Genomic DNA, 14,710 nt, shown 5'->3' on the forward strand with positions numbered 1-14,710 from the left:
TTTATTTAATTTTTTATTTTGTAACCATGATTTGGTTTCTCTCTATCATGACTTTGGAAGACCGGTATTTTGCTGTTTCCTATATAGACGACATTTGGATGACAATAAGGAGTTTTCAACAACATATAGGTGGTCCATACAATATGTAATAATAACCCTTATACTCAAACTGGCAAGTGATCACATACGACATCAATACTGCCGAGATATATTTTCTTTTATTTGTCTCTCACTTGTCATAAATGAATTCTTTTGAATTTTGGTTGCGAAGACAATATTTGAATACGGTTGCATATTGTAAGTTTTGCTTATTTGCTATCTTTTGTATATGAGAAGTTGGCAATTTAAGAAATAATATGTAAATCCTCTCTGGTGATATTTTATTCGCATTTTCTTTATATGTCCCGGTTTCATAACAATTAAAACATTTTAAAAGATTGGCGGATCAGTAAAACAAAACGCACAATGTATGATTATCATTTCTTTCATTTCTTTCATTTACATCTTAACAATCTAGTGTGTTGAAACCTTCTTGAATTTAAATATAATGGAGCCTTTTTAATCAGAAGACAGTGTTACAAATACAACCAAGAAATCTTAATGTCATTCAATTTGAATAAGCGTCGTTTATGGTACTCTTTCTGAATTCACAAATTAAGATTCGCCCACCCCCCACTAGGCTATTTCGAGAAATTGAAATGATTTTTTTGTCTATCTCAACGAACCAACTAAATGTATTGCGACACAAAAAATAAGTCTAGTTAATTGTAATTTACGGGTTCAACGTTCTTCAAGATTTAAATTAATTTGTACAGTTATGATTCAATCTTTATTGGAGAATCTAACGAAGACAAAATAAGCGTCTGCCATATTGTAAGTCTACTATTTTTATTGAAATTTTAATACGCAGATAACATTTATAACTGATAAAGGAATCAATAACATGCGTAAAAAGGACAAACAACAGTCCACAACACATACAACCAAAAAGAAGGAGGTAAAGTCAGTGCATCGGAAGAGTAGTTAGTGTTTTTTGTATTAATGAAATGGATGTGTGCTCCTTCCTACATTTTGCAACATTGATAAATATATAGCTTACTCAAAGTCTCGTGCAAAACGATAAAAGACAAAATAAAGAGATTTCTGCGCAAATGGGTCATATATCTCATTTTCCTTTATCTATTTACAAAACTTTACAAAATCATGTTCCTCTAGTAAGTTACCCACTTAAATGCCAAAGAAATAGCACAGAAAAAATGACTTTCTAAGGGAGTTAACCGAAAAAATTGACAAGGGTTTATATATAACACAACTTGTAAAAGCAAAACTCAACATCCACCATTTTCTACAATTGAAAATGCCTGTGCCAAGTCAGGAATATGACAGTTCTTGTCCATTCGTTTTTGATGCGTTTTGTTATTTGATTTTGCCATGTGATTATGAACTTTCCGAATTGATTTTCTTTTAAGTTCAGTATTTTTGTGATTTTACTTTTCACAACACCAGTATTGACAGGATATTTGATACAGTTGATGAACATCTTGATGAACAACTTGGCCCCTGATCTTTAATTTTTCTAGTACTGATCTTTGTACATGGAAATTACTCCTAAATCAAAAGTTTACTGACATCTACGTATAATATTACAGTAACAAAAAAATACCCATGATTTTTTGGGTACATTTCTACCCTCTTACATATCAGTACTATTCGGCCAGACTAAAAACTTGTAATGTAATACTTTGTATTATTTCAGTATTGTTCATTATTAAACAACAACAATACCGTAAATGATTTTATAAATCCAGTACTGATTTCGTCAGAACTGTTTTAGTACTTATTTAGTATTGATTTCTCCATTACGGAATTTGCCTGTATTGGTTCAGTACTGATTTGCAGCGTTGTGGTTCGAACTTACTTTTACAATATCAATAAAATTCGACAATTTATGCATATCTAACACAAATAGAACCTACTTACTTAGATCTCAAATTACTATTATGTGAAGTGTGTAATTAATCGTTCTAGAGATGTGTATCTTTATAACTTGAAACAAAGCATTTTTTTCCGTTTCTACACTCTAGATAATGTTTGCCTTTTCCAAAGTTAATGAAACTCTTATACTATGCTAAGAACAAAAACATGCACACAGATATGTTTCAGTTCAAGGAATGAAGAATATTCTTTAAATGGAACCGTTGGATGACATATACTTGTTGATTTATGTGTCATTAATTTAGGCATTTGTGGAGAGTTGTCTCATTTGCTATCATACCACACCTTCCTTTGTTTTAGTATTGCTTCTACGTGCATTACTTTTTTCACTTGTTAATGTTAGAAAAATGACTATGAGTAAGAAAAACGTCGGACTAGTTGATTCCACTTTTAAGAAATGCAAATTTCAATACAAAAAAATAAAAGATCATATTCGTAGAAATCTAGTGCTATTAATTATAAGTTGCTCTTCCATGATGCCTTTATTTATCGACTTTTAAATATTTCCATTATGAACCAGGATTTTCTCACTTAAAGAGTAATTTTTTTAACGTTCCTTTATGTTTTATTATTCTTTCAAAAGAAATCTCAGTAAACTTGTTATTAGATATTCAATACCCATTTCCACAGTTCTTAAGTGCAATCAAAAAATAATCTTTCTTTTGTTTCAGTTCCCGGAAAGACGTATAGTCTTGGCAAAATTAAATAAAACTAAAGGCCCTAAATAACCTGTTTCGTTTACCCTGGTCTATGTGTATTTTTATCAAAGGACACTCTCAATAAAAATCAGAAAGGAAATGAAATGGGTCAAAACGACAACAACCCAACCATAGAGCAGACAACAGCCTAATGCCACCAATGGGTCTTCAATGTAGAGAGAAACTGCCGCGCCGTAGGCGTACCTCAACTGACCCCTTAAAAATATGTTTACTAATACAGTGAAAATGGACAATATATCAATGATAATAAACTCCAAATTATACACACACGAAACTAAAATTAAAAATCATACAAGACTAATAAAGGGCGGAGGCTCCTGACTTGGGACAGGCGCAAAATTGCGTCGGGGTTAAACATGTTTATGAGATCTCATCCCCTCCATATACCTCTAGTCAATGTAGAAATTAAACACATTACAATACGCACATTAAAATTTAGTTCAAAAGAAGTCCGAGTCCGATGTCAAAAGATGTCTCTCGTTAAAATCTTAAACATTGTTACACACACGAGCGACTCGTACAAGTTGTGATATATAAATTGTAACTCATAACTATACAAATACAGGTCCGCAATAAGTGGTGCAAAGTTAGTCCCAATTTGAAATTCAAATAGCTTGACGATATACGGAATCTCCAAATGCAAACAAAAATGTTATCAAATAAAAATTCAAGCGCATATATAGTATCAAAGCATGTTCAATTGACATATAGTTCTTTTATTAATTGCTACTAAAAAAAATCCTAAAAGAGTGTGAACATATGTACTCGCATTCTGAATTTTTAAGTACCCAGTTAACTAGGGATGTGAGTTTTTTTCTTAAAAAGAATATGAGGCAAAGTGGTATATAGGGTAGAAAAATCTAGACTTTTAACCGATTCAAAATCACCAATATATGCATGCAATTTATCAAGTACTTCCAACGAGTTATTGACACTCCAAACGTAATTAATTCCACTATTTTCATAGGCCTTAATTAAAAAGTGGCTTATCATATATGTAGAAGTTGTGCGGCTTTTAGTTATTGTTACATGATGATGATTATCGACTTTTCAATATTTCCATTATAAACCATAGTTTTCTCACTTAAAGTGGTTAATATTTTATATTTTTTTCGTGTTTTATTATCATTTCAAAAGAAATCTCAGTAATCGTGTTATTAGTTATTCAATATCCAGTATAAGGTTTTCTATGAAATGAAGAAACATGGCGGGGCTGAACTGTTAGTTTGAAATCAACACTAGATGAAAAATAAACAAATAGATATATTCAAGTAACTATTTGGTTCAATAAACGGGAAGAAAGTTTTCGTTGAAAAATTGTAAATAAACTAAGAGTTAATAGATTCACCGACATAGGAGAAATTTTGCACCTAGCGAGGCAAAGTGTTTTATTATTTAAACTTAGTCTTGTTTCTGAAAAAAATACTTAAAACATATTTATTTAAATATTATTTCCCTTTCACTATAAGTATTAGGTTTAGTCAATTACCCATCAAAGACTGATAATTCAAAAGTTTTTATATGTTTTTGGAATTGCTATTTCAAATGAATTATACTACTAAATGAGCATATTTGTTATTTACTGTTCTTTTGCAGGTTTTTCAACGTAGAATGAATGGTGATACAAACTTCTTCATAGACTGGAACGCTTATAAGAAAGGATTTGGTGACCTGAGTCAATAATTTTGGTTGGGTAATACATACCTTTACATATAAAAGTAGTCATATCATAATTTCATCAGGTCATCAATGGCGTTTCCGATACAGTACTTTCATTCAGAAAGCTATCAAATTGTGCTTTTGTTATAGAAGTTCGCTTGTCGTCTTTTGGAATTTTCTCAGATTATCGGAATCCTCTGGTTTAATCAATTTAAAATCCTGAAAAAAAATGCCCATTGACCCCCAATTTTCTACTTACAAAACTGTTCAATGATAAAGCTATGAAGAACCAAGGGAGAACATTTTCCGCAAAACTTTCAATGGCAAATATAATAAAACAACCTCAATGATCTTTATTTCATTTTACGGTTCCTTTATCTATCCCTTCTAAATATAAACAAGTGTTATGAAAAGCTTATTATTTTGAAACTGAGTTGCGAACTTCTTTTCTTTATGCAATACAAACTTATTAAGGATGTTCGCTACTTTTGTTCTTGACTTTTTGTAAGATATTCGAATTCCTCTAATTTTATCAATGCAGTGCTATTATAATTGTTGTCCACGAACCCCTACTTTTCTTTTTATAATTTCATAACATCTTGTTTTAAAAGGCCATCTTTGAAAATCTTATACAATCCTAGTTATTTTTTCATAGTTTTTGATAGGAAAATGGCGTTAATGTTAAATGTATGAAAATCTTAAGGGAATTATTTTCAATGGTTTACATCTAGAAATCAAGGACACGGTCCTTTTTTATATTTTTTTTTATCTTTATCTATTTACTCTTCACTTACCTAATATCCCCCCTAGTTTTTGGTTCTATGTTGTGTCATGTGTACTATTGTTTGTCTTATGAGTTTGACTGTTCCTTTGATATCTTTTTGTTTTTAAAAGAGCTTGTTATTTTGAAACAGAGAAGCAAGCATCCTTATAATGTTATTGATCATTCATTGTGTATGCTGGTTTGATTTATTATTTTATTTATTCCGTTTATCTTAATAACTATTTCCTCCCTTTTCCCCTAAACCAATAACACCCACACACCTCCCTTCCTCTCATTCATTCTGACTTAATGCGTCAATAAAAGGCTGCCGCCACGCTATTATAAAGAGTGGTGAAATGGGATTTAAACATCAGTAATCAATCAATCTTATTTTAAATCAGTTTTAAAACGTCTAAAACAAAAGAAAAACAAAGGAAATGGGAACATATACTCAGATGAGGTATCTATTAATGACACAAAATCAGTTCATGAAGAGAGAAAAAAAAACATAAAAAGCATAGCAATAGTGCTTGCTTGTGTTCCTTTTTCTACATTGGAATCCTGATAACATCTGACAAGGTTCCTGACCTAGTACAGCAGTACTTAGTTTTTTTTTATCTTTATCCTTCTACATTTAAGACGCGATCATAAGTTTAAAGAAGCGTTCATAAACAAATAAAGTAAAGGATCAGCTCTAGTAGCTAGATAATTGACAACAAAAACATTAAAAAAAAATTTATCCTGATTTAAAGTATGTTTGCGGCTACTGAGAATTAAACTTCCTGCTTCTATAAGCCCTAAATCTCATGGGTTTTATCATTGTTTTATTACCTGGCCGTTTTTATAGTGATTAGTTGATAACCAGACCAATATGTCACGGTTATAACTGTATATTTGAATTTTTGATAATCTACGTAATCAATGCATCACTGGTAAATTGTTGTGTCAGGGATTTCGATACCATAAATTACTTAAAACTTTTACTAAATTCTTTCATAGATACAAAGATTTGATTAGTAAATTTGGCTATACCTGTAGAAAGCTTATTAAAGATGGTATTTCTCATCCTAAATTTTATGGTAATATTGTACTTAAAGTGAGGAAATCACTATGTGATCCTTGTAAACTCATCAAACCTTTAAACAAACTTATAAGTAAGGGTTATCGTACCAATATTGTAATTAGATCTCTGAATATAGTTCACATTGGCACTAATATTGATTTTGTCATTAGCAAATTAAAACATAACTATATTTCATTATCTTTTTAGGCGAGATGTATAGGGGACACAGCCACGTTAACTTTTATTTCTAGAGAAGTCGCTCTTCACTATACTACTACCTGTCGATATATTTATTTTTGGCATTGCACAAGTCATGTCTTCTTTGACTATTAATGACGTTAAAATACTAAATCCCTGTGATGTGTTTTAGTCGATTTTAGTCTCTGATGCATGATTTTTTACTATTAATTGGTTTTGGCTTTTAACTAGCTGTCAGTAACTGCGAGTACTCTCGAATCGTATTTTCTTGTTAATTCGACCTGTTGATACTGTTTATAATGCTTTTTTGTCATTTTGTATTCATATGGATCTTGGCTGTATACCAGCTTTGATTATTTGTAATATCTTCAATTTTTCACTTATTCTTACAACATTTGTATAAACTTCAAGATTATAAAAAAACGGTTTTTTTCTAAAGTGAACATTGATTGGTTAAATATTTCTCAGTGTGTTTGAATTTGTTTGATAGCCTTTTGGTCATGACTGTTTGTCTCTAATATTTAATTAACTGTGCATTTGTATTCAGATATCGCAGATCAAATTTATTCGTTCTTTGTGTAATCATACGTTTTTTGATTGAGTTAAGTCTGCTAATTGATATTTTATCGTATGTTTTTATATGTTGTGATGTTATGCTATTGTTTCAGAAAAAGGGAGAAGGTTTGGGCCCATTAAAACGTTTAATCCCGCTGCAAATGTTTGCACCTGTCCTAAGTCAGGAATCTGATGTACAGTAGTTGTCGTTTGTTTATGTAATATATACGTGTTTCTCGTTTCTCGTTTTGTTTATATAGATTAGACCGTTGGTTTTCCCGTTTGAATGGTTTTACACACTAGTAATTTTGGGGCCCTTTATAGCTTGTTGTTCGGTGTGAGCCAAGGCTCCGTGTTGAAGGCCGTACTTTAACCTATAATGGTTTAATTTTTAAATTGTTATTTGGATGGAGAGTTGTCTCATTGGCACTCACACCACATCTTCCTATATCTATGTTAAGGATAATGCATATGTCAAGCTTTTTCTTGTCGTTGAACATACCGAGGGGTGTCAGGATTTATCAAATAAAAAACCGACTTATATACCGTCAAAAAATATTAATTTTACAAAGATTTGTAAATTTAGTATCCTATTTTACCGACAAAACTAAAGTGGAATATTCATTTCTTATGCGTTAGGTTTAAATACGACTTCCGGCTCATTCAGAATGTTAAATAAAACTCACTAATAATTTAGATATAAACCTTTTAAAAATTATTATCCATACACAATAAAAATATTACTGTAATTGCATGAAGTAAGACACAAATGTATTGTTACCATCTGATAACGGTGTATGCCAAATACAAGACACATTGTAAATAATTTATTGTACCACTTAGCTTATGGGAAAGGGGAGGAGGTAAGTTTTCTTTCTCTATTTTTTATGTTATTTCTATCGCGGAAAAGTGGTTATTTTTTAACAACTTAACCTTTTTTAAAAATTCAGAAAGACTGTCTTTTGAGTAGCAATACATTGTATTAAAAGATAATCAGGATATAAGTATATACCCTCCGCAACCGACCCTTCCGCGAGATACGGTAATGTTATTCAATAGAATATACGATTATCCTATTAGTTGATCATTTGATAGAGTAAAAGGTATAAATAAATATAAAAAAGTTAAGAACTGACATGAAGACGTATATAAATACATGTAGGTCACAGTATGATTTCTTATTTAGTGTGTATCGTTCTGAACATGCATGGAATATTTGCCACTGGACGTACAGCCAAGCAACCAAAAATCAATTAACCTTTTCAGTTTGACTCAATAAGATTTTCAAAATCTTACACACGAATATGTTAAAATCTTGATTTATGTTATGAAAGTCTTCATTAAAATTCATCTGACATATATGATAATGTTTCTTTATTGTAGCGATAAAGTAACAAAACTTCACGTTATTTGTTTCTTAAATTAAAATGCAGGACTGCAATGACGGTTTTTTTACACCTATCATCGATTGAACTTTGAAAAATAAATTTTCAAATCGGCAACAGAAAACATTTAGACGAATAAAGTTTTGAAGCAAATCATACATTTCATGTTTATCAGGGGAAATAATGACCTAACACAGGTCATTATTTGATGCCTTGGAGCATATACCATTGAAATTTGGTATCATCCGGGTTGATTCTAAAAATGAATGACCTGTCGTTCTAAAAGAAAATAACTCCATATAGGTATATAAAACTGTATATTTATTTATTTGATTATCTAGTTTAACAACTAATTAATGAACAAGTGATTATATTGGTTAAATATATGTGGTTATGTTAACACTAGAACATGCCCAGTAGGGGTCTAACCTATAGTTTTCAGTTTAATTGCATTCAACTTATATTTGCATCACGTAACGACCATCTGCATCTGCTAACCTCTCAAGGACAATACAGGTTGAGGATTGATATGGAAGACTTCGAAAACAACAAAAAGTATGCGCTATATGACAACTTCAGCGTTGGTCATGAAAGTTCTGGCTATATTTTGAGTGTCAGTGGTTATTATGGTGATGCAGGTACGCATTTTGTATTTCTAACCCTTCAAATTTTGGATTGTATTATTGACACTTGTCTTTATCCATTTTCTCCTTTGACTCCTAATTTGATCAAAAGGAAAATCAAATATAATGATTCAGTGTTTCAAATCAGCCTATAGTGTAATCAAAAGGTATAAGAAGATGTGGTATGAGTGGCAAAGATACAACTCCCCATCCAAGTCACAATTTATCAAAGTAAACCATTACTGGTATTAGTACGGTATGCAACACGGAACCGTGGCTCACATCGAACAGCAAACTATAAAGAGCCCAAAAAATGACAAGTGTAAATCCATTCAAACGGGAAAACCAACGGTCTAATATATATATATATAAAAAAAACTTCATCAACAAACCAACTGTTAAACATTCGATTCCTAACGTAGGATAGATGCACACAAATACATCGGGTTTAATTGTTTTAATAGGTACTAACTTTCACTCCTATTTGAATCAACAGTGTAACATCACAACATATAAAATACACTACAAAACATCAATTGAAATATCTTTTACTCAAGTAAAAGACATATATTAACACATGTAAACATGCACTGAACAAATAAATTTGATCTATGATAATTTCCTTTTTCCTATTGTTTCATATGCATCATTTCTTTTTTTGTAATAAATACAGCATGGCACTAAGTGTGCATCAAAATTAATGTCTTCTAAATGAATAGTTATTCCAACCCGAAATATTAGGATAAATATATATATGTTTATTGTAATTTTAAAAACGGAACAAAAATGCGAAAAAATCTGTGAATTTCAAATATTTATTATACATTGATATTCAGTGATGTTTAGCGTTTGATAGTTCATTGATAACATTTTGGCGTATCATACACAAACACAATGTAACGTCTCATTTCATTGGCCGAAAGATTTAAATACAACAACAATGTAGTCAGTGTGCACGTGAATTGACATAGGGGACCAACAATGGAATTTACTATGTTACTACGAACGTAAAAACAATGATTTTTATAGTTTACAAACGTTTGGTCAAAAGAATGAAATAAATGTTTTGTTAACTTCAAATAGTGGGGTCGAAATAGTATACTTATAATTTGTATTAAGTAATATTCTAAGTTCTTTATGCATGCAGCAACTCAATGATATTGTACCTGGCATGATAAGAAATATAAGGATAAAATAAAATATATGTGCCGCTTTTATACGGATGAATATATGAACCACTTTTTTTTTTATTCTGACGATAGGTTTTAATCCTAACAATGTCGTAGTCACTTAGAATAAGTATCTCATAATACTGATCCATTACTTTAATTATTTTTTTTTATTTAAACATATTTATTTAGAGTGGATTGGGAAATAAGTTTTGCAACTTATATTAATCCCTTTCCACTTTGTAATTGATTAATTATGGGTTGCACTGACATTCCTCTTTTATTATTTTCATGTTATAAAAGATACACATAGTAGCCATAAGCGTACCATAAACAGTAGGAAGTTGTCCCCCAAATATAGAATCAAACTATATTTAATCGTATCATTTGTGCACTTGAATAGATTCAGTGAAGGCATGTCGTTGTAATAAATTGAAATGTTACATCGGCGAAGATTATTCTTTTGCAAGTGTGGAACTAAATAATAAATTAATACTTGTGAAAAATGTCGTAATTTATAAGGAACATTAATTCTCGTTTGAATTGTTTTACATTGTCATTTCGGGGCCTTTTATAGCTAACTATGCGGTATGGGCTTTACTAATTATTGAAAGCCGTACGGTGACCTATAGTTGTTGATTTCTGTGTCATTTTGGTCTCTTGTGAAGTGTTGTCTCATTGGTAATCATACCACATCTTCTTTTTTCAATATAAATGTACTGTTTTCGATTTTAAATTGATGAACATATATCTTTTAATTTTATACTGTAAGAATAGAGCTGCATAATATTGTTGAACTATCCGCTGAAGTATATGTAGTATGTATTCGTATTTAAAATGAAATACAAAACAGAACGTGTATGATAAACTGATAAACAAAATATCAAGAAATTATGGATGACTAAACATGTACAACAAGAAAGCTCACCTTTTTATCAATACACTTAAATGATTTGTTGAATAAACACCTTTTTTAAAACTGTCTGTTTCTATTTACATAGATATAGGGAGAAGTGGTGTCAGTGCCAATGAGACAACTCTCCATCCAAATAACAATTTATAAAAGTAAACCATTATAGGTCAATTTACGGCCTTCAACACGGAGCCTTGGCTCACACTGAACAACAATCTATAAAGGGCCACAAAATTACTAGTGTAAAACCATTCAAACGGGTAAACAACGGTCTAATATTAACAATATATAATTTACGTTCGTTTATCGACCGAGATTAGCATAACCTCATGAAGTATATCGTTGGCGTTTATTAACTACATTAAATCATTCCCTGTGCCATGACTGGTCATCTCCGTTTTTTCTTAACAAAGCATGGATGGTTACATGTTATGAATTTACATACAACTTTGGAATTTTTTTTCTTCAAGTAAACGGAATCCCAAAAAAATCACTATCCTATGTCGAATACCTAAAACTTGGCAAATAATATGAGAAGTGTTTGTTTAAAAGTACGGTTTTATTTTTCAAGTACAACGTTAATTCATCGAGTCCATTGAGTAAAAGAAAAGGCAGGATAAGCAACTTGGGTGGAGTTAATGAAAAAAATATGTGAATTGAGGTTTTATTATCCTACATTGAACTTTTGATGTCGTCCTTTGATCTAGAGGAGACATTTAAATTTAATATTTGAATGTGAAAACTGTTAAGATTTTAAAGTTTAGACTTTACTACCAGTTGCAGAAAATTATAAAACCAATGAATTTCACATGCACATTTATAAAAGCTAGAATGGTGATTGGAATGATGTATGCGAATACGACGATGGAAGCTAAAAACTACCTTGACCAGCTACGTGAATATTAATCAGTTCATTTAACGTTATAGTAGAGATGACCAGGATATTGACGAACGAACGTACGAAAGCGTAACTTGACGAATCGTGCGAAGCGGGAGCGGCAGTTTGTACATATCAATGATTTAATCCAATCGTCGAAGTGAAAAAATTGCATTGATCTGCATGTAGTTTAAAGAAATATTACCTGTTTTATTAGCTTACTCCGAGCATTTTAAAATAATTTAATGTTTGCTACAATAGAAAAAGGTGCACTCGATATTCAAGACTCTGTTTTAAAATTTGAGGTCCCAAAAGTGTTTGGGGTATAAAAGGGTGAAAGCACAGATATAAAAGTTTATCATGATATTGATATAATTCATTTTTAATTTTTTAATCTTGTTTTCTCTGCTGAAATTTATTAAATTCGTTGGCTTATGCCCCAGACAAGCTAGATTAGGCTGATTACAAGGAACCCTGATCAAATTAAAAAAACAAAGTTCCTAAATAATTTTTTTTCAATATTTGCATGCATGTCGTAAAAAGGGGATGCTACAAAAATATATATTGTACTTTATTACTAGTGTATTGGTACTTTTGATAATCAAAACACAGTTGCATGATTGTCAGGAGCTGTATAAAGTTTAGACAAAATACACAGGCAGTTTGAAGAGGGACAACCAGATACACACACAGTCACCTCGCCCCTTACGTTTGTTGTTTAAACCGACAAACTTACGGGGCGGAGCGATTCCTATCCTATATACACAAAACTTCGTTTGCATGGAGGGAGGAATTTACAATTCACGAATGACATACACTTGTACTTCGTGCCTCAACCGCACTTTCTGATTTTGAATCGTTTATTGTATTTCCGTTAGTTCTACCATTGGTGTCCAGGATCATAACTAAAATTCTTAAACGAAATTTCCTTCCATGAGGACCACTTCAACAAAACTACATTGGCTAGAGGTATAAGGTAGGATTGAGATCTCACAAAACCTGTTTAACCTAGCCGCATGTTTGGGCCTGTCCTAAGTCTCTGGTCTTTGTTAGTCGTGTATGTATTTTTTAATTTTAGTTCATTTATATGTGTTGGAGTCTAGTATGACGTCCATTTTCACCGAACTAATGTATAATAGTATTGAGGGGCCAGCTAAGGCCCACCTCCGAATGCGGGATTTCTCACGGAGTTGAAGACCTTTGATGGCCTTCGGCTGTTATCTGCTCTTTGGTCGGGTTGTTGTCTTTTTGACATATTCCCCATTTCCATTTTGAATTTTATTTAGAAATGACTTTTGCTGATTTTTTTTGGTAACAGCGGTCCAATTTGCCTAATGATGAAAGGAGAATCTGTCAGAAAATCACAATAAGGCTTGTACTTTCAAGGGACCATTTGATTATTTTTTGTATTGTTATTTTGTGATAATTAATAGACTTACAGCCGATTGCATTGAGTGTGTAGGTAAAAGTAGAATCTTTGGTTAGCGTGTTTGGTAGCTAAGCAATGAAGTCATTATTATGCAGGTATACTAACCTCCTTTCAAATTAGCCTAGTCCTACATATAGATAGATTGGTTAACTGTCGGACTAGTCTACTCTGGAGTTTACCTATACCTAATAATGACTTCACAGTTTAGCTAGCAAGCAAGCTAACCAAACATATTATCTTTACCTACACACTCAAATTTTGCAATCGACTGCAATATAAGATCGAGACCAGAGTCATTCAATATTTGGACAATACATAGGAAAACCTCAAGAGCCGTTCCACCAACGGGAGGGGGAGGGGGCGAGGATAAAATTTAAAAAAAGGAGGACATGACTTTGGAGTAAAAAAAGAGGGATGACAATTTATGTAAAAAAAACAACAGGACAGACTTATACAAAAAAGCAGGACCGATTAGAGTGAAAAATAACAAAAGGACAAAGATTACATTTAAAGAAATGCAGGACAACATTTAACATACTAGCCCCCCCCCCCCCTTCCTACTTTAAAAAAAACATTCTTGAACGGGTTAAAACAATATATTTTTTATGCCCCACCTACGATATTAGAGGGGCATTATGTTTTCTGGTCTGTGGGTCCGTTCATTCGTCGTACCGTCCGTTCGTTCGTCCGTCTGTCCAGTTTCAGGTTAAAGTTTTTGGTCGAGGTAGTTTTTGATGAAGTTAAAGTCCAATCAACCTGAAACTTAGTATAAGTATGTTCTTTATGATATGATCATAATCTTAATGTCAAATTAGAGTTCTGACCCCAATTGCACGGTCCACTGAACATAGAAAATGATAGTGTGAGTGGGGCATCCGTGTACTGGGAATACATTCTTGTCATATATAAACTCATTCATGAGATTACATTTACAAATTGTATGCCAAATGAAAAAGACAGACAAAGACACGATCCCATAACATCACATTTACATATTGTTACAGAGCATCTAAATATGAGTAAAGTAAAAGTTGTCGATGCACTCGAATACTCCTGTGCGTGATGTACATTTCATCATGCGTTCAACAATAAACAACTATATGATATCGTAACATACGTAACACTATTATCGGTAAATCATGAAAACCATTTTAAATTGGTAATTTTTTTAAATGCATTTCATATCAATCCATGTGTTCTTAGACAGTAGATGTTATTGTGTCCTGTTAAATTGTTCCCTTTAAAAAGTTTTGGATTCTCATATATTCTATGTATAATTTTTGGACTAGTTTGAATCTCGGTCTATTTCTGTAATTTATTCTTACATACTTTGGATTTTTTAACCCTGTATGCGTACATTGC

This window comes from Mytilus trossulus, chromosome 10 (assembly GCF_036588685.1).
Source record: "Mytilus trossulus isolate FHL-02 chromosome 10, PNRI_Mtr1.1.1.hap1, whole genome shotgun sequence".
Taxonomy (NCBI): domain Eukaryota; kingdom Metazoa; phylum Mollusca; class Bivalvia; order Mytilida; family Mytilidae; genus Mytilus; species Mytilus trossulus.